The sequence below is a fragment of the Symsagittifera roscoffensis genome, chromosome 10 (assembly GCF_963678635.1).
Source record: "Symsagittifera roscoffensis chromosome 10, txSymRosc1.1, whole genome shotgun sequence".
Lineage (NCBI taxonomy): Eukaryota > Metazoa > Xenacoelomorpha > Acoela > Convolutidae > Symsagittifera > Symsagittifera roscoffensis.
Window position 1 is genome coordinate 37,187,045 of NC_087071.1, and position 23,047 is coordinate 37,210,091.

Below are 23,047 nucleotides of genomic sequence, written 5' to 3' on the forward strand. Positions count from 1 at the left end.
AACTTCTTTGTTTTTATTTAATTATTTTTTTCCACTAATCTCCTTCTAAAAATTGACGATTAAATTAACATCTTTAATTTGGCAACGTATTTGGAAAAAAAATTGAAAATAAGTCGGATTTTCATCAAATTTCAACAAATTTCAGAAATTTTATTATATAATTTATCTAGGAAAGCCAAGCAAAAAATTACAAATTTTGGGTGTAAGTACCTTTATTTGAATGTTTATTCTTTACTTTTTCGAAGCCTGTTATTATGATCTTCTGATCAAAAAAATTATCAATCAAGAAGATAATATTTTGTTTTTTGAATGTGAGATGATCGACGTCCAATTTCATAGCCTGCAATTCTTTTTCAAATTCCACTTTCATCCCTCTCTGTTCTAATTCCACATAAAACTTTTCTACGAATTAAGAAAAAAACACGTAAGGAAATTTTTTTTGTGAAATTAGATTTTTGTTTGTGAAATAATTTCGAGAATTTTTTTTTAACCTTTTTCTTTTCTAGCTAGAGCAAGAATTGGATATATTTTGAAACTTTTTAAAAATATATCCAGTTCAAATTTTATTTTTTGCGATTAAACACTTTAAGCCTTTAGATTAAGTTCATGAAAATTTGTTCGAATAATTCAAAGGATTTGTATGACAATTTTGATTGGGCGGCATCCGGACTTTTTATTTTTTCGGTCCGTGCAGTTTTCAAACAAAATGAGAAAGCCTATTAATATCAGGATATCGGAAAAATAAAAAGTCCGGATGCCGCCCAATCAAAATTGTCATACATATCCTTTGAATTATTCGAACAAATTTTCATGAACCGAATCTAAAGGCTTAAAGTGTTTAATCGCAAAAAAATAAAATTTGAACTGGATATATTTTTAAAAAATTTCAAAATATATCCAATTTCAAAATATATCCTAATTTCACAAAAAAGTTTCCTTACGTGTTTTTTTCTTAATTTGTAGAAAAGTTTTATGTGGAATTAGAAAAGAGAGGGATGAAAGTGGAATTTGAAAAAGAATTGCAGGCTATGAAATTGGACGTCGATCATCTCACATTCAAAAAACAAAATATTATCTTCTTGATTGATAATTTTTTTGATCAGAAGATCATAATAACAGGCTTCAAAAAAGTGAAGAATAAACATTCAAATAAAAGTACTTACACCCAAAATTTGTAATTTTTTGCTTGGCTTTCCTAGATAAATTATATAATAAAATTTCTGAAAAAATTTGGTAATTATTGTTGAAATTTGATGAAAATCCGACTTATTTTCAATTTTTTTTCCAAATACGTTGCCAAATTAAAGATGTTAGTTTAATCGTCAATTTTTAGAAGGAGATTAGTGGAAAAAAATAATTAAATAAAAACAAAGTAGAAAAATTTGATACAATCAATTTCAGAAAAAAATTGACACAAAAATTTGAGAAAAGTTTTGAAAAACTGGAGAATTTTGAAAGTTTTCTTTTTCATTGTTTTCCACACAACTTCTTGCCAAATCAAAAAGAACAATTTTGAAACCAAATGGTTTTTAAAAACAGCTCAAAAAAGCTTAAAAAGGTTTGAAAAACTGAAAAAAAAATTTCAAAAAAACCTTTGAATTTTTCAAAAAACTCCAGGTTATTTCCCATTTCGAAAGTTACAAAAAAATCTAAAAAAATTACCACCGACCGGCCAGTTGTGCTGATCAATTTATTTTGATTGGGAAGTAGCGTTTGCTGAAATCAGAAACCCCATTTATTTCACAAACGTGACAAGGGGATCGTTTTTGTTTGGAATCTATGAATCAAAACGAAACAAGAATACAAAACTTAAGAATTAGTTGAACTGGTTACTTCAAATTGAATAGCGTCGCAAAGAATATTTTTTATCCTAGTGTTGAAAATATCTTGAACGCTTTAAACAAGTCTACCAAAAAAAATTAATTTGGATTGTAAAAGACACTATTTTTTGAATAGTAGGACCTACTGTGCTTAAGAAACCCGAACCAATTGAGTTTTCGTTTGAAATTTTATAACTTTTTGAAAGTTTGGGGTGTCAGTATCTATTAAATCGTCAACATAAAGAATTGCAGAACTCAATTACGTTAAAGTTTGTATTAGTGTTGATCTAATAAAAAAAGATTTTTCAGTAGATATAAAAATTTTGGCAAAGTATTCTAAAATACTCTAAAAAGTGTATAAGCAAATTAAAATGCGAAAGAAAATGAGATGAAACTTTTCGAAGATCGAAATTGATTAGTATTTCAAAAAAATATTTTGAAGTCAGATTTTAAACACAGGCATGAGAAAAAATAGTTGGCATGGTTCAGTGGTTTTAAATTTTTCTAAATAAATTAGGTCATTTAATCGTTTTCAGAATTTGTATCGATATTTTTTATTTAAAGCTATAAACACTTATACAATTAATGGGACAGTTTCTGAGAGGCAGATAAAACAGTGATCAGATATACACATATGAAAGTTCTTGAACTATCTAGATCAATTATTGACCCGTTTGAAACGTTTAGAATTTAAACGACGACCTAGTATCTTCTAAAGTTTCTGCAAGCCCCCCAAACAGCTGAGACCTTAAAAACACTCAATTTGTTCATTAGGAGACCTAAAAATTTTACATATGCACTTTCAACACTATCAAACCGATTCTGTGAAAAAGATTAATGTCAATTTAAAAAGTTTGAATTCACTTTCTACAAAACATCCTCGTCACAAATCCACGAGTTTACAATACACATTATATTTCTTTTGAAGAAGTCGAAAATCAAGTGACTTCTGATATCTTCATTCGGAAAATCGAAATAAAAAGGTACTCCTTTAGAAACTCGAAGCAACGGTGGCATTCTGGTAACAATTCTGAACGGAGCATATCTATCAAAATTGCCACCAAATTGGAGAGATCCTTTGCCGAAGCCGACTTCAAGGATGATGTTGCGTCCGTTGAAGCAGTCGTATCTGGCCTAAACACGCATCTAGATAATTTTGATTCTGAATAACACACCAGCCGAAATTTTTTTTGGAGATTACGGTTAGGCGAATTACTGACGCGCGAAATTCGACTTAACCTTAAAAATTGAGCTTTAACCGCTTCATGAGCTTCAGGAGAAAAAATTGACTGTAACGAATTTTTTAGTCAATATTTTAGTCGATAAATTATAATTATACTTTTAGTACCAGTAATGGTGATGTTAAGTTTAAGTATGAAGACTAAATATCACATGAAGAGGAAGGTTTTCAAATGTAGGGAGAGTCGCTAATGGTCGAAGGTTGAAAGAGGTATCGTTATGTCAGAAACTGAAAAATGGCGTGGTTAATCTGGAAAACTTTGGAAAAAAATTTTTTTTCAAGCTCACAAACATCCCGGGTTGACCTCCATAAACCGAAAACTCTTATCTTTTAATTCCATACACTATCTTTTAATATTATGTTTCTTTTTTTGGAACAATCACTAGCAACAATTTTTTGATGGCAACAGCAAAAGTTTTTCAATTGCCCCAAACGTTTTTTTTTGTTCTTTTTTCAATCGCAAATTGAAATTTGTACTCAAGCAAACATTTTCCAAAAAAATAAATTTTTGTATGCAAATTTATAACTTTTGTCTGCTTAACGTAATCATAACGTAGCAAATTGGATTTTTTCCGTTTCATTGGACAACTTTTTTCAAACAACCAAAAAAACTCCTATTTTTTTGTATAGGATGTTTTTATATGCCTTGATAAGTGTCGGTTAATCTAAAAAATTCTAATTTTAAAACTAATCATCTTAGGAAATTTTGCCAAAATTTAAAGTTTGATGCTTTTAATATAAGTTTTATGAAGAGAATTCTCACACAATTTAGTTCGTTTCCAATGCATTGTAAATGCCAGACGATCAACCCTTTGGTGACTCTAGTTTTGAGCAAACCATAGTTTTAGTCAATTCTGTTCGGTCACGAACACATCCCGAAATTTTTGAGAAAAAAGTTTCTAAAAAAAGAATTTTTTGATATATAAAAAAAAGCTTGTCGTACAAATTCCATTTATGAAAAAATGCTTATGTTAGAGTTTTCTTAACTTTTTTTTGTATCTATGTAATTGTACAAATTGTATGATAAGCTTTTTTCAGATCTGAAAATTGTATGATACATTTTTTGGTCAGCCCGCGATTTATAACAATGCATTAAATTGATTACAAACTATTGAAAACAGATTACATTGCTTCAAAAAATAGTACCATTTGACTGACTCTATTTCCAATCAATCGTATTCTGTTATTTGAGAGTTTGAAACAACCTAAAAAATAACTGATTGATGTTTGAGGAACTCCGCTGCGTTAATTTGTCTGTTACTACAATAAAAAAGTTTTGACAAATCCTGGAGGTGGATCTTGGAGAGAAAAAACTACGCAAAAGAAGCAAAGCTGAGTTTGCTGAAGTCAAATTTGATGTTATTGTTTCGGGAAAAAAATCTGAAAAGATGAAATACCGCTGAAGTACACTCACCTTTATGCGATTGAGAGTTTTCTGAGTTGAAGAATAAATGGTCATTTTTTGGAAATAATATTCAGGAGAGACACCAAAAGCTTGTCCATGTTTTTGATATTGGTCCACTTGAGAGAGACAGCAGCCGCGATCTGGGTAAAGAGTGAAACACATAGATTTTTAATCAAGACCCAAAAATCTGCAACTTTGGGAAAATGTTTCTCAGCAAACCATACTTTGAAGTGAACTTTTTAACATTTTGTATATTGTGGCAAGAAAGATTATAAATTTAAAAAACTTTCTGGGTTTTAATTATTCATCCGGATTGACCAAAATTTCTTATCATACAGGTTCCATATATGAAAAAAAAATTTACCATACAGTTCCATACGTACAGAAATATCTATGACAAGCAATTTCTTTTAAATGCAAAAATTGTATGACAATTATTTACTGTAAAGCAAAAAAAAACGTTTTTTTTTTCTTGATTTAATTTAGGAAAAATTTGCGTTGTTTTTATAATCGAACGCAAATGACAAAGACCTTGATTAACTCAAAGCACCAAAGATTCGACGGTCTTGCATTTACAATGCATAGAAAATAATTTTTAAAAGTTGTCAAAATTTTTCAACAATAGTTCTTTTTTGAAATTTGGGGTCTTGGATTATCAAACATTGCTCAAGGCATACAAAAAATGCCATTCAGCGACCTTGAAAAATTTTTAAGGCAAAAATAAAAAAAATCCAATATTAGTGTACCCATGACTAAAAATAACTTGGAAAAACTTTTGTGTCGCAATTAAAAAAAAACAAGTCTTACTGTTTCCATATACAAGTTTTATTTGACTCAATCAGCCTCAAAATTTATTTTTTATCTTTTTTGAACCATTTTTTGAAAAAGCACAAAAACGCATGACAAATATTTTTCATACGCTTAATTTATTGAATTGTGTGACAAGCATTTTTCGACAGGTCTACCCGTGCAATTTGTTTGAAGACTCTTTTTAAACAACCTAATCAAAACTCATCAAATCAATTCAATCAAAAATAAGTAAGCATTACGTTTTTTTTCTGGCCAACAATCATTACGATAATTTACGTATTTTTTTTGCAAAAAATGCATTAAGTTGAAGTTTTCATGCTGGAAGTTCTATAAAACTTGTATGAATTGAGCATTAAAATGACAAAAAAAATATTCAAACTAATTCAATTGTGTGAAAAAATTGAACAAAAAATCTGTTCGTAAAAACTGCAAACGGATAGATTCGAATTGTGGAATCTTTTTTTTTTGGTCTCTTCTCCATTAATTATTTAAAGTTGATTGAATTCCATTTAACCCTTTACGGGTAATTTTCCGGCAGGCCATTCTGTCAATAGAAGTCAGAAAAATGGGTTGATCGATATCATTTTGCGAAAAAGTTGAAACTGGACGAAAAACATTTCATTTCCAAACATACAATTTCATGTGTTCGGATTTTGTTGGTTGAGATGAACGAGCTTTATAACGACCAGATTCGCCTGAAAAACTCCTTGCAGCTTATCTTCTTTTTTATTAGTAGTTTTAACATAGGTAGCTATAGGACCACGGGGTCAGATGTGATTGGTCTTACCTTGACGGAAATAGGAGAACCAGTTAATTTTTTTCCATGTGTCATTTTGTCGCACCAGGGTCTCGAACCTTGGCAGATCTGTCGGTTCGGGAGTCCTGTAACTTTGTTTCGTTGAAAACCAGAACCCATGGATACAATACACGTCACTAAAATAAGTTTCAAAAGTGATTATAACAGATTACAATTAAAAAAAACATGTCAGTTTTTTTTATGGAAACCAATAAAGCAGAAAAAAATGAAATCCTCGTTACACGTCTCATACATTGAAATCCTCGCATAAATTAAAACTCTCCTGTGTTGATCTTTTCTTGTTTTTGGATGTTGTCATTTTTTGTTGATCTTTTCTTTTTTATCATTTACTCTACACAGCCCAATTTACGTGTTCTTTTTCTTCACCCCTCAAGCATTTGAGCCCCCTCTCAAGTTTACGTCCTCGTCTGCTTATCAACCCCCGCCAATACCCCCGCTTACACCTCCTCTATTACCTCCTCCACTCCCGTTAACCCGTCTACCCCCCCCCCCCACCGCGCTTGGTTTTGGAGGGACGTGGAAGTGGGGGTAGGGATAAACGTGGGGGTATTGGTACAAATATGTGTGAGGGGGTAAAAATGTGGATGTAGGGGGATGTGGAAAAAGGGGAGGGTAAATGGATAAGTCAGGTCTGGGGGGGGGGGGGTATGTGAAAAAGTCAATTAAGTGGGAGGGGCTTTGGGGATAACGTGCGGGTGGTATATAGTGGGTTAAATTGGGGAAGGTCTTATGGTGTGAACTTGGAAGCGGTAATGTAGCGGTAAAAATGCATTTTATATCAAAATGAGATTGCAACAAAGGCCGTGAGTCGCAGAAAGGTTGCAAGTTTTGCAAACGATTTTGCAAAGCTTGCAAAATTCCTGCGCTACTCACGGCCTATTCGCCACACTTTCTGCAATACTGACGACCTATTTGCTACACATTGCAAAAATTGTGACTATTTGTAATCCATTATAATAAAATAAAATGGATTCTACGTGAAGTATCTTCCATCATAAAGGAAGTGTTATAGAAAAAGTGTTTTTAATAGAAATAATCGATTTTAATGACAATAAAATCGATTTCGTGGTCTAATTTGAACCATTAATGGATTATAAAGACATTAATTTAGACAACCAATATCCAATATAATCAATTTTTATCCTTAAACCGCAGTGCGAGCATTGAACCAAGTAAACATCCCTGCCCCTGCAACCCACTTAATTAGACTACCCGCACTGGAGTTTCAAGGATATTAATAAATTATATTGTCATTTTATTGCCAGTATCTTTAAAGTTTCAAAAAAAATCGATTACAATCCATCAAAAATGGATTATAATCCTAGTAGATTTTATATCAAAATAATCCATTATAATCGATTATAATCGGTTTTAATCCACTGAAAATGGATTATAATCATTAAATTTTTAAATTATTACAATTCATTAATTAGTTTATAATCGATTATATTGTTTTTTGGGAACACATTATCTTTTGGCGAATTTTTTTTCAAAGTTATCTCATTTCCTGTTTCGTGCAGTTGCTATGTATTACGTTCCACATTACGAGGCCAAACTGTGCATTCTGTGCATTGTATGCGGATTACGCAACAGGCTAAAATCAGATTTGTCGCGGAATCCGCAACATTGCTACATTTCTTTGACCGTCTTTGCTGTTTTGGATTCCACAAAAAATACCTAAAACACAAAGGTAAGCGAAATTGCGGAATCTGCAACCGTATTTGCGGAATCAAAAACAGTTTGTGGAATCTACAAACAAATAAAGAGACATGTAGATAGTTGAATTGAGTTGTTGCGGAACTGTAAGTGGAACCCGAAAACTGTACGTGGAATCCGCAAATTGTAAGTTGTATCCGCAAGTTATAAGTGGAATCCACATTTTATTGCGGATTCCGTTTACGTATATGTATGTGTAGTAGCGTGTACAATTATATCTTTCAGAACATACAATGTCTTTTAGAAAGTAGCATTTAAAAGTATATTTTTTAGGATATACAAAATATTTTAGAATATACAATCTGTTAGAACATCCTTGAAAATAACACATTCAGAGCTCTAAATTTGTTTAATTATTGTGAGTTAGCTATTCAGAAAGATTTGAATAGCTAACTCAAGATTTCACTCTGTGATCTCATCCTAAATACTATCTTCATAAAGGGAATTCACGCTCCTAAATACTGAAAATCAAATGCTTAATACCGAATAGTGAATTTCAAATACTGAACTAATTCATTGATATCTCTTCAGGACTCTGTTATCTCGTCCCAAAAACTTTTTTCATGATTTGAATTCACGATTCCAAAAACTGAATCCCAATTACTGACCTAACTCGGTGATATTTCAACCAAATAATGAATCCCAATTATCAAAATAATTGACCCAATTACCGAACTAACCCAATGAATTTTTTCGGTGTTGTGATTCCAAAACTATGATCCAAAAAACTGCTTGCAAATGCAAAAGTGTGACATCTATCGATTTAGTTAAACAATGTTTTAAGGTTTGTTCGTGGATTCCGTTGACAATGGTTAAGTCCTTGCTTTTAAATTCCGCAAGTACAGATGCAAGTTCAGTAATAAACAAATTTCTGAATTTCTTTAGAGTTTGCGGAATCCGCTTCCATTTGCGGATTCCACTTATATTTTGCGGAATTCACTTACAGTTGCGGAATCCAGAACTACTAGTTATTTTTGCTTGTTGCGGAATCCGCAACAAAATAAATGAGCCGACAAAATTTACGTTACAAGTATATGTACGCAGAATCCACGTAAATCTTGTAAGTGGAATCCACCTTCTATTTGGAACATGTTTAAATACTTGTGTCTGGAACCCAGAAACATACAGACCCAAAATTGTGCGCCTATCCAGTGCACAGTTTGCCCCCGTAATGCTTAACTTTTTAATTTTCACATAAAGTTTTATTTATTTAAGTTTCTCTACTTTTTCCTAACTACGTAAACTCCATCGCTTCTTTTAACAAGTCCCTTTCCCAGTTAACCCCCCCTCCCCCCAGTTTACCCCTCGTCAGTTTACTCCCCGCCCCCTCCCCCACCCAGTGTACCCGCCGCCCCTCCCCCACCCAGTTTAATCCTCCTCAATTTACCCCTCCATCTTATTTTAAACCCCTCCCCCCTGTGGGCGTGTTACTGAACGTGGGGTGGGGGTAAGGGGGGAGGGGGGAACAAAAAACTTGAATGACGGGGTTAAATGGAGAAAATGTACACAAACTCGGGTGGGGTGCTAAACTGTAACTTGGGGGGGGGATTGGGTTTGGGGTAAACTTTTGTAAACTTGGGGTGGGTGCAGGGATAAACGTAGGGAAGTGCGGGGAGAAGGTTTGGGCAAATGCGGATGGGGGGCAAAGTAAGGGGGTGGGAGTTAATTTGAGTAGTTTAAGATTGCGAGTAAGCAGTGATTAAAGCAGAAATCTTGCAAGTTTTCCAATTGGTTTTGCAAAAAAAAAAATGAAAAGGTTATAATTATTGGATTGTGTTTTTACAAAAATAATCGATTATAATGACAATATTCTAAATTTGCAACAACAATGAATTATAATGACAACATTTTATACAACAGGTTTCCATTATAATCGAATATTATCCATGGAACTCCGGTGCGGTTAAATTACTCAGATGAGGTGCTCTTCGCCCAAAACGGACGAATAATGTTTTTTTTTTTCAACTTTTTGAATCAAAAGATGTCCGTTTTTGAGTTTATTAGTCGAACGATGTGTGTTTTCGACTTTGATTGACTTAACCGGAAATGGTTCGACTTTGTTCGGCTTTGTTTGACTTTACTCGTCATGTTAGATTTTGTTGGCCTTTGTTCAATTTGACCGGACTTTGTTCGACTTTGTTCGACTTTGCTCAGAATCAAACATTTTTACCGGCTTTGTTAGTCTTTATTCGATTTTACAGGATAATGTTTTTTTTTGTTTTAGATTGCGTTTTTTTTGCAACCCCAAACAAATGATTATAGGCCTTCTGGTGGCAATCCTGTATAAATATGTTGGTCATGCTAACTCAAGATTTTATATACACCTGGTTATTTTTGCAGTTTTCAAGGTCGAGTTCGGAGATGTATGCTGCGACTATTGCGACTTAAAATGTGTATGTTGACCCTGTTTGACTCATGATTTGACCCTGTTCGACGCACGATTCGATCTTCTTCGACCCACGATTTGACTATGTTAGACTATAGTCCTCGTTCAACTGTCCTAATTTGCGCCGAAAGAAAAACGGACATCGTTCGACCGCTTCGGTTGAATCATGAGTCAAACACCTCAGCCTGGCTTACATCCTGTGCCTCGCTGTATAATTTAGCAGTGGATAAAGAAAAAACTCATTTCAGATTGGTTGAAAATGCTAGCTCAACAGATCAAACTTAAAATCATACCGAGAAATCACCCGAGGATTTTAACTTGATGCTCGCTAGTCCTATCGTCATGGACCAAAAATGTCGCAATAAACTGATACTCACACTGTGAAAACGCCATTTTTTCTCCCATGGAGAGAAACGAAGTGTAACAGGCGTAGATCAGCCGGTCGAGAGATATTCTACCCAGGTCACGCTCAGTTTTTGATCGGTCGCGGAAATGTTAATTCCACGACCGAGAATCCACAGTCTGGACACTTTTTAAGTCGCGGGCAAACTCTTTAAATACCGTATCTTGGTAGCGATCGTCGGGCAATTAGTCTAGACTGTCGAACAAATAGTCGCTGCATGGTCAAAAAATTAGTCGCTGCGGTCGATAAGTTAGCCGCAGCGCTTGGAAAGTTAGTTGCGCCCCTCGGAATATTTGTCGCGGAATGGTCAAAAAATTAGTCGTGGCGGTCGAAAAAAAATCGAGTATACCTAATTTAGGTCCATGTAAAAATTAAAAGCTGAATTGAACCCAATCGAATGCATATCAGTTTGATGAATAACTGATAAAAAAAAACTAATTTGGGCCGTGTTGTGCTTTCGTAGTGACAAAGTCGGGGTATCAGCGAAAAAAAACATATGAAGACTTTAGAGATTTGCCGACAAACAAAAATGAACGTGAAACTTACCCATGCAGCAAAGAAATATATGAGTAAAAGCGAAATTCATAGTGAACGTTAGTTACTCAACGACTTTTAGGACTTTCTTAAGCAAATTTTTGATATGCTTGGTATCGTGAAAGTTCCTATCGAATTTCAGCTTTATTAATCTAATGACCAAAGTCCTATAAAACGCAAGGTAAATTCTTGTGACTCGTTGGGTTAATTCATATTAAGTAAAGAGCCAAAAGAATAAACCCTCAAGTTTCAATCAATTGATGATTTGTTTGAAAAACAATGACGGTGTTGATCCTAGTGAATGAATCAGCAGATTATTGTTAGTTGAAGTAAAATCATGGCAAAAATTCGTTTGATGTTGACTGTCTAATGACCTCCAGATTTTCATTTTGGTCCGCCTTAAGGTACAAAGATATCAATTCTTTTCGGAAGGATGCCATCCAATTCGTAAAACTTTGTCTCGGAACTGTAACGTAGTGCGCATATTGACAACTCTGAGGCATCTCTGTTTATAGCTTCAATGGAAATTAAATTTGGGGATCAGTGACCATTGCAAAGCGTTTTGTCATCAATTGTTTGGAAAACACTTTTAATCAACTGCAACCCACAAATTAGCCCAAAATAGCTTTGACATAAGCCGGATGTATTCAAGAGCTGACTAGGATACCCTAGACCCTGGGATTGTAAGATAGAGGATTCGTATCTCATGTATGGTTTTCATGATGTGATAAGCAATGGCCATATATATTCAGATTCGTCTAGTAAAAGTTTGTGTTTTTCAATAACCAATAAACTCATGATTTTCAAATCAAAAACTCTTATTCGTTTGGAAAATGACATAGTTATTTTAGCCTACTTCTTGGATTTGAGATAAGTTTGAGATATGCCAACCCGAAGAATTATTATGTTCTGCTGGTCAATACATTTTAATAATAAGTCAACATTCAAAGAATGGGATGTCCTATGCAGAATGAGATTATAATCATTATAATCATTAGCCAATGAAAGGTATGCGAAACATTTTGAGCTATGTAGATTGAGATATTTAGCTGCAGGAAACAACATGAAAGTAAAAATTGCCAACGACGCAAAAAGTACGTAATGTTCAACAGTAACGCAATGTTCAGCAAAACTGAGGTGGGATGCACTAAGATATTAAACAAGCACCAATGAGCTGGGTGACACAGTTTCCGAAAAACTAGTTTTAACTCACCAATTCATCGATTCCAACTCTAACTGGAGGCCTTCTTAATCGAACTGGTCTACCCACATCTGTAGTCCCCCATTCCATCACAGGATAAACCATCGCCGGCTCACCCGAAGGTCTACCTTCAGCTTCGCTGGGGAGATTCGCGGCCTCTTCTTCCATTCTGGCTTCAATCTCCGTTGCGCCGTATGTCTCCACCGCGTCGCTCTGTCGTCGCAAGCCTCGGTTTCTCCCAAGAGGGTTAACTAGTGGCTCCACCACTACTCGGTTTCTTCGCGGCATTTTCCCCAAAAATTCTTGCCTTGGGCCTGGATCGTGGTTGAATCCCTCCCTGTTGTTTGCCCAAAAAGCCTCGTCTTCAACGTGCATCTCTGGAGCATCAAAAAAGTTAGCTGAATGGCAGGGTGTCGGTCGCTTCCTTGCAAGGGTTTCCTCTGGTCACAGGGTCTCATAACGTTTTAATCATGTCATAAAGCAGAAACTTCACCTTACTCGGATTGGACACCTTAGACAACTTGTACCTGACTTCGGACAGCTTGGCCATCACAACATAGGGTCCTTCCCACAGGTCAAAAGACTTCTTTGACTTACTTGTCTCTTGTGACCACACCCAGACCCTGTCACCACTCGCATAGGGTTCCACGTGAATTTTCTCCCAGTAATACTTTTTGTCGGCACTGGTCTGTCCCGAGTAGTTCTCTTGCGCTGCTTTTTGCGTCTCGGAACTGTTGGTCTAGCCATTCGGCAAAGCCATCCTTCATCATCAGTTCGCCATGAGGTTTTTCGTAAAACAGATCAACTGGATATTGGCACTCCTCTCCATGCACCATACAGAACGGCGTAGCTCCTGTTTTCCGATTCACTGTACACAAAGTTCAAGTACGGCTACGTCGTGGCCCAATTCCTTGCGTTCTCTGCGCAAAATTTTAAAATAACATCAAGCATCTTCGCGTTGTGTCTTTCTGTCTGTCCATTACCCTTCGACTTGAAGGGAGAAATCTGAGCCACCAAAGCTTTTGCCACCAAAATTTTTTCCTTGATCTGTATGTAGCACATTGGGAGCTCCTAACTTCAGCACCCAATTCTCCACTATCTCACGAGCCACGTCAGAAAAATTTAGTTGACACTAGAGGAACTGTATTTGTGTACATCGTGAAAAGTTCCGTAAAAACAAGCACATGTTTCGCTCTGCTACTCGTCGCCATTGTCACGGGTCCCAAAATATCTACTGCTACCGCGCGGAATCTGATCCCAGGATCAACGGGAGCTAGGCCCTCTGCCCGCTTCATCTTCATTTCTTTCATATGGACTGATCGACTTTGACACCACTGGACTTTTCTTTCAATATCCGTTTTCATTGTCGGCCACCAATATTTTCGTCGTAATCTTGTTAACATCTTCTCGACTGCAAGCTGTCCTCCGCCAGTCTCCATCAAATTGAACTGGCTAAGAATTTCCTTCCGTCCCGCAACAGGAATTATTGTCAGAAGGATTGGCCCGAGTCATCTCGCTGAAACCACTACTTGTAGATAATTCCATCATTAATATTCAACTCATCCCTTCTTGACCAGTAGGACAGTATTTCAGGACCATACAGTACTAGTTCGGTACTAGTTGTCTCTGTAAGTCGGTCGGGTCAAAACTTCATTTGAGCTCGCTCATTGCCCCGGCCCTCGGTAGTTTAAATGAACCGAAGCTTTTCTCGGACGCTCTTTCGCAATGTGACCCAACTGACCGCATTCGAAACAACCTAGATGGTCCCCTCCATTGCTCGCGTTGATCTGTCAATTTCCATTCGATTCCGGACCAGTCGGTTGACTGGGTTTTTGCATTGGTTCCTGCCCCTGCAGATTTTCAGGGTGTGGAGCGGGAATTTCTAAATTAACCAACCTGCCGATCATAGTCAACAAATCCTGCATCTGCAAAGCCACCTGATCCAGTCGTTGGTCGGTGGTCGTCCGCAATACTGCCATCAACTCATCATGCCTCGACTTCTGCATCTCGATCTGCGACGCAAGTTCGTCCAGTCTCTGATCAGTACCAGTCTGTGTTCTTCTAAGCTCTGCTCCAGCTCGTCTAGCGCTACCCATTTCTCGATCATCGCTAGTTGATCCGTACATAACTTCGAGAGCCATGCAGCTTTCGAATATAGTTTGGCCTGAGCTCGTGTTATATTCTGACTGAAAATGTCAAATTCCTCTCGTAGAAGGAGCTCCTGCACTTCTTCATCGTAGATGCCGTCTATGAACTGCTCACAGTTCATGTCGTCTCTCGCTTGCTCATCAATGTGTCTGTTTGCCACGTCACCTAGCGACCTGATTCGCCTCGAAAACTCTTTCAAGCCTTGCTTCTTTCCGTGCATCAGGCTCTTCAACGCGACACTGGAATGACATCAGCCGTTGTTCGAGCTCGGCGAGCATCCTAGCCAACTTTGGCTTGTCGTAGCCGTCGATCTATTCTCGAAAGTGGGCAGGCATGCTTGTATATTCGTCCAAAGCCCAGCTCGTCAAACAGGTTAGCAGGACCCTCCTGGCCTGCTCATCCTCCCAGCAGTTGGTGTCTGCGACCCACCGAAGTGCTTCCTCCAGTCTGCTCAGTTCTGATGGCTACTGGAAGGAAAATGATCCGGCCGTGGCCGTATTGTCGCGAATCCAAACACGCCTCGTTGCCCGTCTTGTTCTTCCATGTCATATCACACCCGAGTCGTCAATTGGCAACACACACTTTGCAACTGCAATCCAGAATATGGCCCAACCAGGAGCGCAAATGTAAAATTAGGGGATTCCTTCGCAAGCTGTCCCTTTGGCAGTGAATTTGGCGGGGCGACCGAGATTCACTACTTTCTACAATCCCGAAAGGGTTGATTTGATGTCAAAATTCTGTAGTGCTCTCTGTTGCTTGCCTCTTTTGTGTATTGCTCTTGCGGCTGTCTGGTCTACTCAATACAATCGCAAGATTTTCTAATTTTTATTTAATTCAGATGATTTTAATAATCAAATCAAAAGGAAAGGTCTGCGATTTATCAGCATAAATTGCCTTATTGCAATTACTTTCCAGTTAACTCCACTAATACTGAACTATTCTCTCTCTAGAGAATCTCTGACGAGAAGCATTTATCTACTATTTCTGCTACAGTTGTTCTCTTACTTCGAGAAACAACTACTGAATTCGCTAGCAATAACTCTTCTCTCTAACTAACGAAGAACCAATTATACTCTCTCTCAGTATCAATTGTTCTCTTCTCTGACTGAGAACCAACTACCCTTAATAAAAGCTCACAACTGTTCTTACTCTCAATGGATCTCCGGTACCCTCCAATTCCTTATCTTTCTTTACACTTAGTTTTAGTTAAGTCAGGCCATTCTCTATCAGTCCAGACATCCCTTTAAATCACTCGTCCGCACATTTTTAAGACTAGATCCCTCCCCCTGTCAAATCTGCCACATGCCAACTTTGGTTTTTTATCAATCTTTTCACGCTTATCAGATACCCACTATGCGGTAGCTGTCACAATTTGACAAAGCAAACAAGAGTCATACGATTCTAATCAACTAATTCCTGACCTCAGTGACTTCAGCCCTCGAGTTCAACTAACCTCTAAACCGGGCTATGTTTACTCAGTGATCCTCCCAAGGTCTTTATTTTAGTTATCCCTTTAACTTTGAGACCTCCTAAGGGTAGGGGGAGACCCTTTTCATGGGAAGCGAAATCATTCGAAGTATCTAAAAACTCTATCTGTACTCTATTCCAATCCGCAATCCCGACCTTCTAGCTATCAGGGTAAGGTAGTTCGTCTATAAGGGGTCAATTCAAACCAAAAAATCACCTCCGGGAAGCCAAGTAAATTCCCCGTCTGTTCATACGATTTGGGAGATTTAATTCTCATGCTACGGTTCTATTACTATTAACTTCTTCTGGGACTACTTTTCTTTAGTCTAGTTGAATTGCTATTAGATCATTCGCTAAGCTAAATTGAACCCAATGTTTACCAAGTCCACTTTGATATAACTCTACTACTTCAAGGTTGAAATGTAAAAGATATATCTCTATCAGCTTCTGCTCTACTTCCCAATGTATGATTTTTCTTCCCAACTTTTAGCAAGGTGACCCCTTCTCATTTCCAGGGGTTGTGCTGGGGAATACGCCACTTTCATAGGTCAACTTAGGGTCACCCAGGGGTCAACAGGGGTCAATCTTCCACATTCTGTTTTAGAATCCCATGGGGGTCTTAACTACCAATGTTCATTCATATCCCATTAATACTTCACAAGTTATCCCATTCCTAAGGTCCATTATCACTTTTTCCGCAAAAATACTATTAACTCCGGAAGGAGTCGCCGGAGGATTTTCACTCACAAGGGGTCTTTTTTTCGGGGTTCGTTTCTTATGCCGATTGGCGCAAAAAAATCATAATGCCACCGTTCCTCATTTCGCGTAAGTTGCCTATTTCCGGTCTAAGGGGATTTTTTTCTAAAGTGCTAATAACTTCCGGTTTGACCGCTGGATTTGGCTTAAATTATAATACCTGATGTATCTTGCCACTACCTATCATCCCTCCAAGTTTCAGCTGCCTGCATTCATTGGAGGCCGAGAAACGATTTCCGGTAGTTAGGGGTGGGTTTGTTTACTTTGGGCATAAAACAGGAAGTGGGGGTTCTAGTGGTCTGGGGTTTCAAATTTAAGCTCCCATTAACTAGCCCTACAACATACTAAATTTTGGTTTCAACACAGCCGCTAGTTAAGGAGTTCTGATAGGGCTATTTGCACTTCCGGGAACCGTTATCACTTGCCCCCAAAGGTCTCAGGGGTCCCGTTTTTTATATGGCCGGGTCAATATTTATTCAGATATGTCTAGTAAAAGTTTTTTTTTCACACCAAAAAACTCATTATAATGAAATTAAAAACTCTTATTCGGTTGGAAAATAACACAGTTAATTCAGCCTGAATCTTGGATTTGAGATAAGTTGAGATATGCCAACCCAAAGCATTATTATGTTCTGCTGGTCAATAAATTTTGATTATAAGTCAACATTCAAAGAATGGGATGTCTTATACAGAATGGAATATGTCCTATAATCATTATCCAATGAAAGATATGCGAAATACTTTGAGGTTTGTAGACTGAGATAATTAGCTGCCTGAAACAAAAGGAGAGTAAAAATTGCCAACGACGCAAAAAGACCAGCGTAGAAAAAGACTGCTTAAAATACTCTTTAACCACACCCACTTCAGTTGTTTGGGCACCTTATAATCTGGGGGCTGGGGGGTTGAGTAGGGTCGCGGATAGGAACTAGAGGAGCGAGATGTTCTTATTTGTTCTAGAACATTTCAAACCGGTCATCAATTGTTCTTGATTGTTCCAGAACCTCCATACACCGGTATAAAAAGCGCCAATGTTTGGGTATAATTAATTAAAAAAAAATCTTGCTATATCTGATTTATTTTAAATTTTTACCCGTGGATGCTGGATAGTTTCAACGAGGTGAGTTAAATTGTGTAAAATCTACTGGGCTATGATTCAAAAATGCACACTGATAGCCTAAAAGTCTAAGTGTTTCAGATAAACAACCTTGGGTTAGGTCAGACAAATGATACTAACTTATATACTTTAAGTTAGAAAGCAAAAAGTACATATAAATTGAATTCATAGCTTGACACTTTGAGACCGATACAAAACACTCTTATTCGGTTCGTGCAGTTTTCAAACAAAATCAGAAAGCCTATTAATATCAGGATATCGCACAAATAAAAATTCGGGATTTCGCCCAACCAAAATTGTCATAAATATTCCTTCAGTTATTCCAAAAAATTTTCATAAACCTATTAGCATCAGGATATCGAACAAATAAAAAAACCGGATGCCGCCCAACCAATTGTTGTACATATCCTTTGAATTATTCGAACAAACTTTCATGAACTGAATCTAAAGGCTTAAAACGTTTAATCAAAAAAATAAAAGTTGAACTGGATATATTTTTAAAAATTTCAAAATATTTAAAATTTTCAAAAAAAGAAAAAGGTGAAAAGAAAGATCTCGAAATTATTTTTAAAACCAAAAATCTAATTTCACAAAATTATTTTCCTTGACTGTTTTTTTTATTTGTACAATAGTTTTTTTTTCTTGAAAGAGATGGAGAAAAGTGGAATTTGAAAAAGAAATGCAGGCGATGAAATTGGACCTCTAACATCTCACTTTCAAAAAACAAAGTATTATCTTCTTGATTGATAATTTTTTTTGATCATAAGATCATAATAACAATATTGGAAAAAGTGAAGACAAAAAAACATTCAAACAAAGGTACTTACACCCAATATTTGTGAATTTTTGCTTGGCTTTTGCTAGATAAATTATTAAATAAAATTGCTGAAAAAATTTGGTAATTATTGTTGAAATTTGATGAAAACCCTACTTATTTTCAATTTTTTTAAAAACAATGCCAAATGAAAGATGTTTATTAAATCGCAGATTTTTAGACGGAGATTAGTTGAAAAAATAATTAAATAAAAACGAAAAAAGTTTGCAGAAAAAAATTTTGATTAAGTTAATTTTAGAAAAAAACTGACACAAAAAATTGGGAAAAGTTTTGAAAAACTGGAGAATTTTGAAGGTTTTATATTTAATTGTTTTTCCAGAGCTTGCCAAATCAAAAAGAGCAATTTTCAAATCAAATGATTTACAAAAACAGCTCAAAGAAACTTAAAGAAATTCAAAAAAATGAAAAAAAAAATATTAAAAAAAATTAGAATTTTTCAAAAAACTCCAGGTTAGTTCCCATTTCGGAAGTTAGTAAAAATTAAAAAAAATTACCACTGAACAGTTGTGCTGATCAGGTTTGCGTTGCTGAATGGGAAGTTGCGTTTGCTGAAACCAAAAAATCCATTTAGTTCAGAAACGTGATAAGGGGATCATTTTCGTTTGGAATTTATGAATCAAAACAAAACAAGAATACAAAACTTAAAAATTAGTTCAACTGGTTACTTCAAAATGAATAGCTTTGCAAAGAAATATTTTTTTTCCTAGTGTTGAAAATATCATCAACGCTTTAAACAAGTCTACAAAAATTAATTTTAATTTGGATTGTAAAAGACTATTTTTCGAATAGTAAGACCTACTGTGCTTAAAATGAGCGTGATGCTCTTGAGATACGATCAAAACTGCAATGAATGTTTAAATTGCAGTAAGCAGTCCCGCGGAAAAATCAAGATTGTATCTTAAACAAAAAACCTTGAATAGGTGTCAACAACCGTGGCTTCCGACTCATTGATAATCAAAGCAAAACTATTCATCAAGTAAAAAATCTTTTTCGTATGAAGGCGTAGGGCTTTGAGCGACCGACTTTTCACAAAGTCTTTGAAAATCTAACCAATAGGTGTCACTCAATCATAAATTCAATAAGTTTTTTTGAAAATTGTTTTTCAATCACTCTAACTTTCAAAAATGTTGTCTTTTGTCTACTGAGCTGCTATTTGAACTCAATTATCTTGGATGTTTTTTTAACTTGTTGTTACTGAAATGCAGGTTTATAAATTACGCTTTTCAATAATAAATTTTGAATAGAAAAGTTGTAACATTTAAATTTGAATTCAATTGTTTCTCTAGTGGTTGTTCAAAGCACTTTTTTCTAACCGAAGACAAAATTTCTCTTTTCTATTATAAATAAAGAATAAAGAAACCTCTACATTTAAATTTGAATCCAAATGTCAGCTAGTGGTTGCTCAAAGCAGTTTTTTCTAGCCAAAGACAGAAATGCTAATTTGAAACTCAATAAATTTTGTTCAAATTAGCATTAATGATCTGATTTTCTTTTGTTTTGGTGACAAATAAATTTAGGACAAGTTTTTTGATCCTCGACAATGAAAGCTTTCATTGGTTACTGTCGCACAGATTGAACAGATTCGTACAATAGTTTTTCGTAAATCTTTTTGAGATTTTCCTCTCTGAAAACAAAGGAAAGTTCTCAAAATTGATTAAAACAACACAAAAACAACAGGCCACAAAAAATCTACCCTTTGACCTCTGGTAGTTGTTTTTCAAGTATTGTCTCAACCTCTTCATCGCCGGACCAGTAACCCGAATCAATTGAGTTTTCGTTTGAAATTTTGTAAATTTTCGGAAGTTTTGGGTGTCAGTATCTATGAAATCGTCAACAAAAAGAATTCGAGAACTCAATCTCGTTAAAGTTTGTATTAGTGTTAAACTAATAAAAAAGATTTTTAAGAAGATATAGAGAATACTCTAAAAATGTATAAGCCAATTAAAATGCAAAAGAAAAGGGGATGAAACTTTTCGAAGATGGAAATTTATTTGTATTTCAAAAAAATTTTGAAGTCAGATTTTAAACACATGCATGAGAAAAACTAGTTGGCATGGTTCAATATATCAATTTCAGTGGTTTTAAATTTTCCTAAATAAAATAGGTCGTTTAATCGTTTTCAGAATTTTTACCAATTTTTTTTATTTAAAGCTACAAACACTTATACAATTAATGGGACAGTTTTTGAGAGGCAGATTAAACAGTGATCAGATATACAGGTATGGAAGTTCTTGAACTATCTAGATCATTTATTGACCCGTTTGAAACATTTAGAACAACCTAGATTGTTTTGCTGCTAGCTCCTACCCGCTCTTCTTTTCACCCCCTGGATCGTGGGGTGTCCAAACGCTCACTACTAACATCGTCTACTAAGTTTGGAGTTTTTAGTTCAGGGTTTGTGGCCTCTAAATTCCCAAAAAAACGTCGAATTAATTATACCTTTTGAATTAAACTAACCGATATCATCTAATTCCAATTAATCGCACAAATACTTATCGTCTTTCCGAGGATTAAAATTTATGAAATGCTTTAAAAATTAAGAACAATGATAGAAGTTTTTGTGCAAATATATTTAAATTGCTTTTTTAACAACTCAGAAAAACAAGTTTTCAATTTTTCAAACAAAACAAAAACAAATTTGTTGACAAAATCCAAATTTGGGAAAAAGTTTTTCTTCTCTTCCGCGCTATTTACGGAATCCGAAGCAAACTGATGAAAATTCAACTTTGACTGAGATAATGTTTTTAATGGTAGTAGACTGAAAGGATGCTCTTCTGAGGTTTTTGATATATTTACTACTGAAAATGTTTTGCTAAGGAAAAATTTGACCTTCCAGTTATTTCCAAGCAATCAAAAATGATTTAAAGAACTCTAACAACGGTCGAGTAAGTGCGATCAATGAAATTTGGTGAATGGTGCAAAAGTTTTTCGGAGTAACCCAATCAGAAAATCAATTAATTTAATACAAAAATTAAATGAAGCTTTTGATAAAATTTGGAACTACATGACTTCACCTCGTCGTATAAACTTTTGATTCAACCAAACTACTGTGGTTGGTAGACGAAAAAAGTGATGTTTTTTGCTTACTGGTCGTGAGTCTTACGCGATTGAAAAAAAAAACATAACCTGCTAACGTACCCCACTGAGATCCGTGGGCATTTATTTAAAGTCAATGAAACTGAACAAAACTGTACAGAACTTAACCAAATGTCAGCCTTTGTTTTTCAACACAACGAACTGTGATATTTGATTAAATTTTCAACACTTCCTGGAATTCGTCTCTTTCCAACAAAGAATTACGATAAACGATTAAAGTTTGAGGATTTAATTCAAGAAAAAAAAACATTTAATTGAAAGTTTGTGAATATAGTTTAAAACTGGTATATTGGCTTGATGTAAGACCTAAGTTCATTTAAGTTTTGCTGTAGTAATGATTGATAAATTGGCTTTGAAAAATTGATTTTGTTACCCAAATTGATAAAATGCAATATTTGCAGTTTCCATAAAAGAAAAAACTATTCATACAGTTTCTACATAATTCCAAGGGTAATCAAATTACCTGAAAGTTTTTTTTGTTCAGCCAAAAAACTGTTTAGTTTTGGTCCCCCTTTAATCTATGATTTTTTGGTTGTGTTTGTAACCAATCAAATGACAAGTACCCTAGTTATTTAAATTCGTCAACGACAGAGGACTCTCATTATCTCGAACTCGAGTGCAATCGGATTGAATAAATTTTATATAAATTAAAAGAATTTTTTTGTGGTTACAAAATTATGTAAGTTAAAAGAAGTTTTATGTAATTTAAATTTTTTTTGTGAATATTATTATGTAATTAGGAAAAAAATTTTGTGATTAAAATTTCCATGTTATCTGTTCTCTGCCTATGGAATGTAAAATAAGCAGTGTTAGTGAAGAATTTTGGCTAAGTATTTGCGAATAAATAGCTGCACCATTCAAATTTGAAAAAAAAATGTTGTTCCGACCATTGAAAGTGTACAGGAATTTCGTGATCGGTTATGTTTTAGCTTTTTTCCATGCAAAATCGGGTAACACAAACAATCATCTGCATAGGTCGTGTGATATATTATTTCCACGATCTTTCAGTCGTGATTCAAACTACTCTAAAACTTTTTTCCAGAAACCTTGCAGTGACTAGAAAGGTCATGTTAATTTTGTTGTCTATTTTTGGGCAAAAAAGCCGAGCAAACATAATTGTTTTTCAACTCAACTTAAACCTAGTTTTACCATAGTAAATTTCGTTCTCATCAATTTTACTTTTTCGCATTTTTTCGGCAGTTAATTTGGGGGCAACTTTGGAGAGGCAGAGCAAACCGTGAACGTCTACAACAACCTAGATTAATTTGCTCCTAGCTCCTGCCCACGCCCCTATTCACC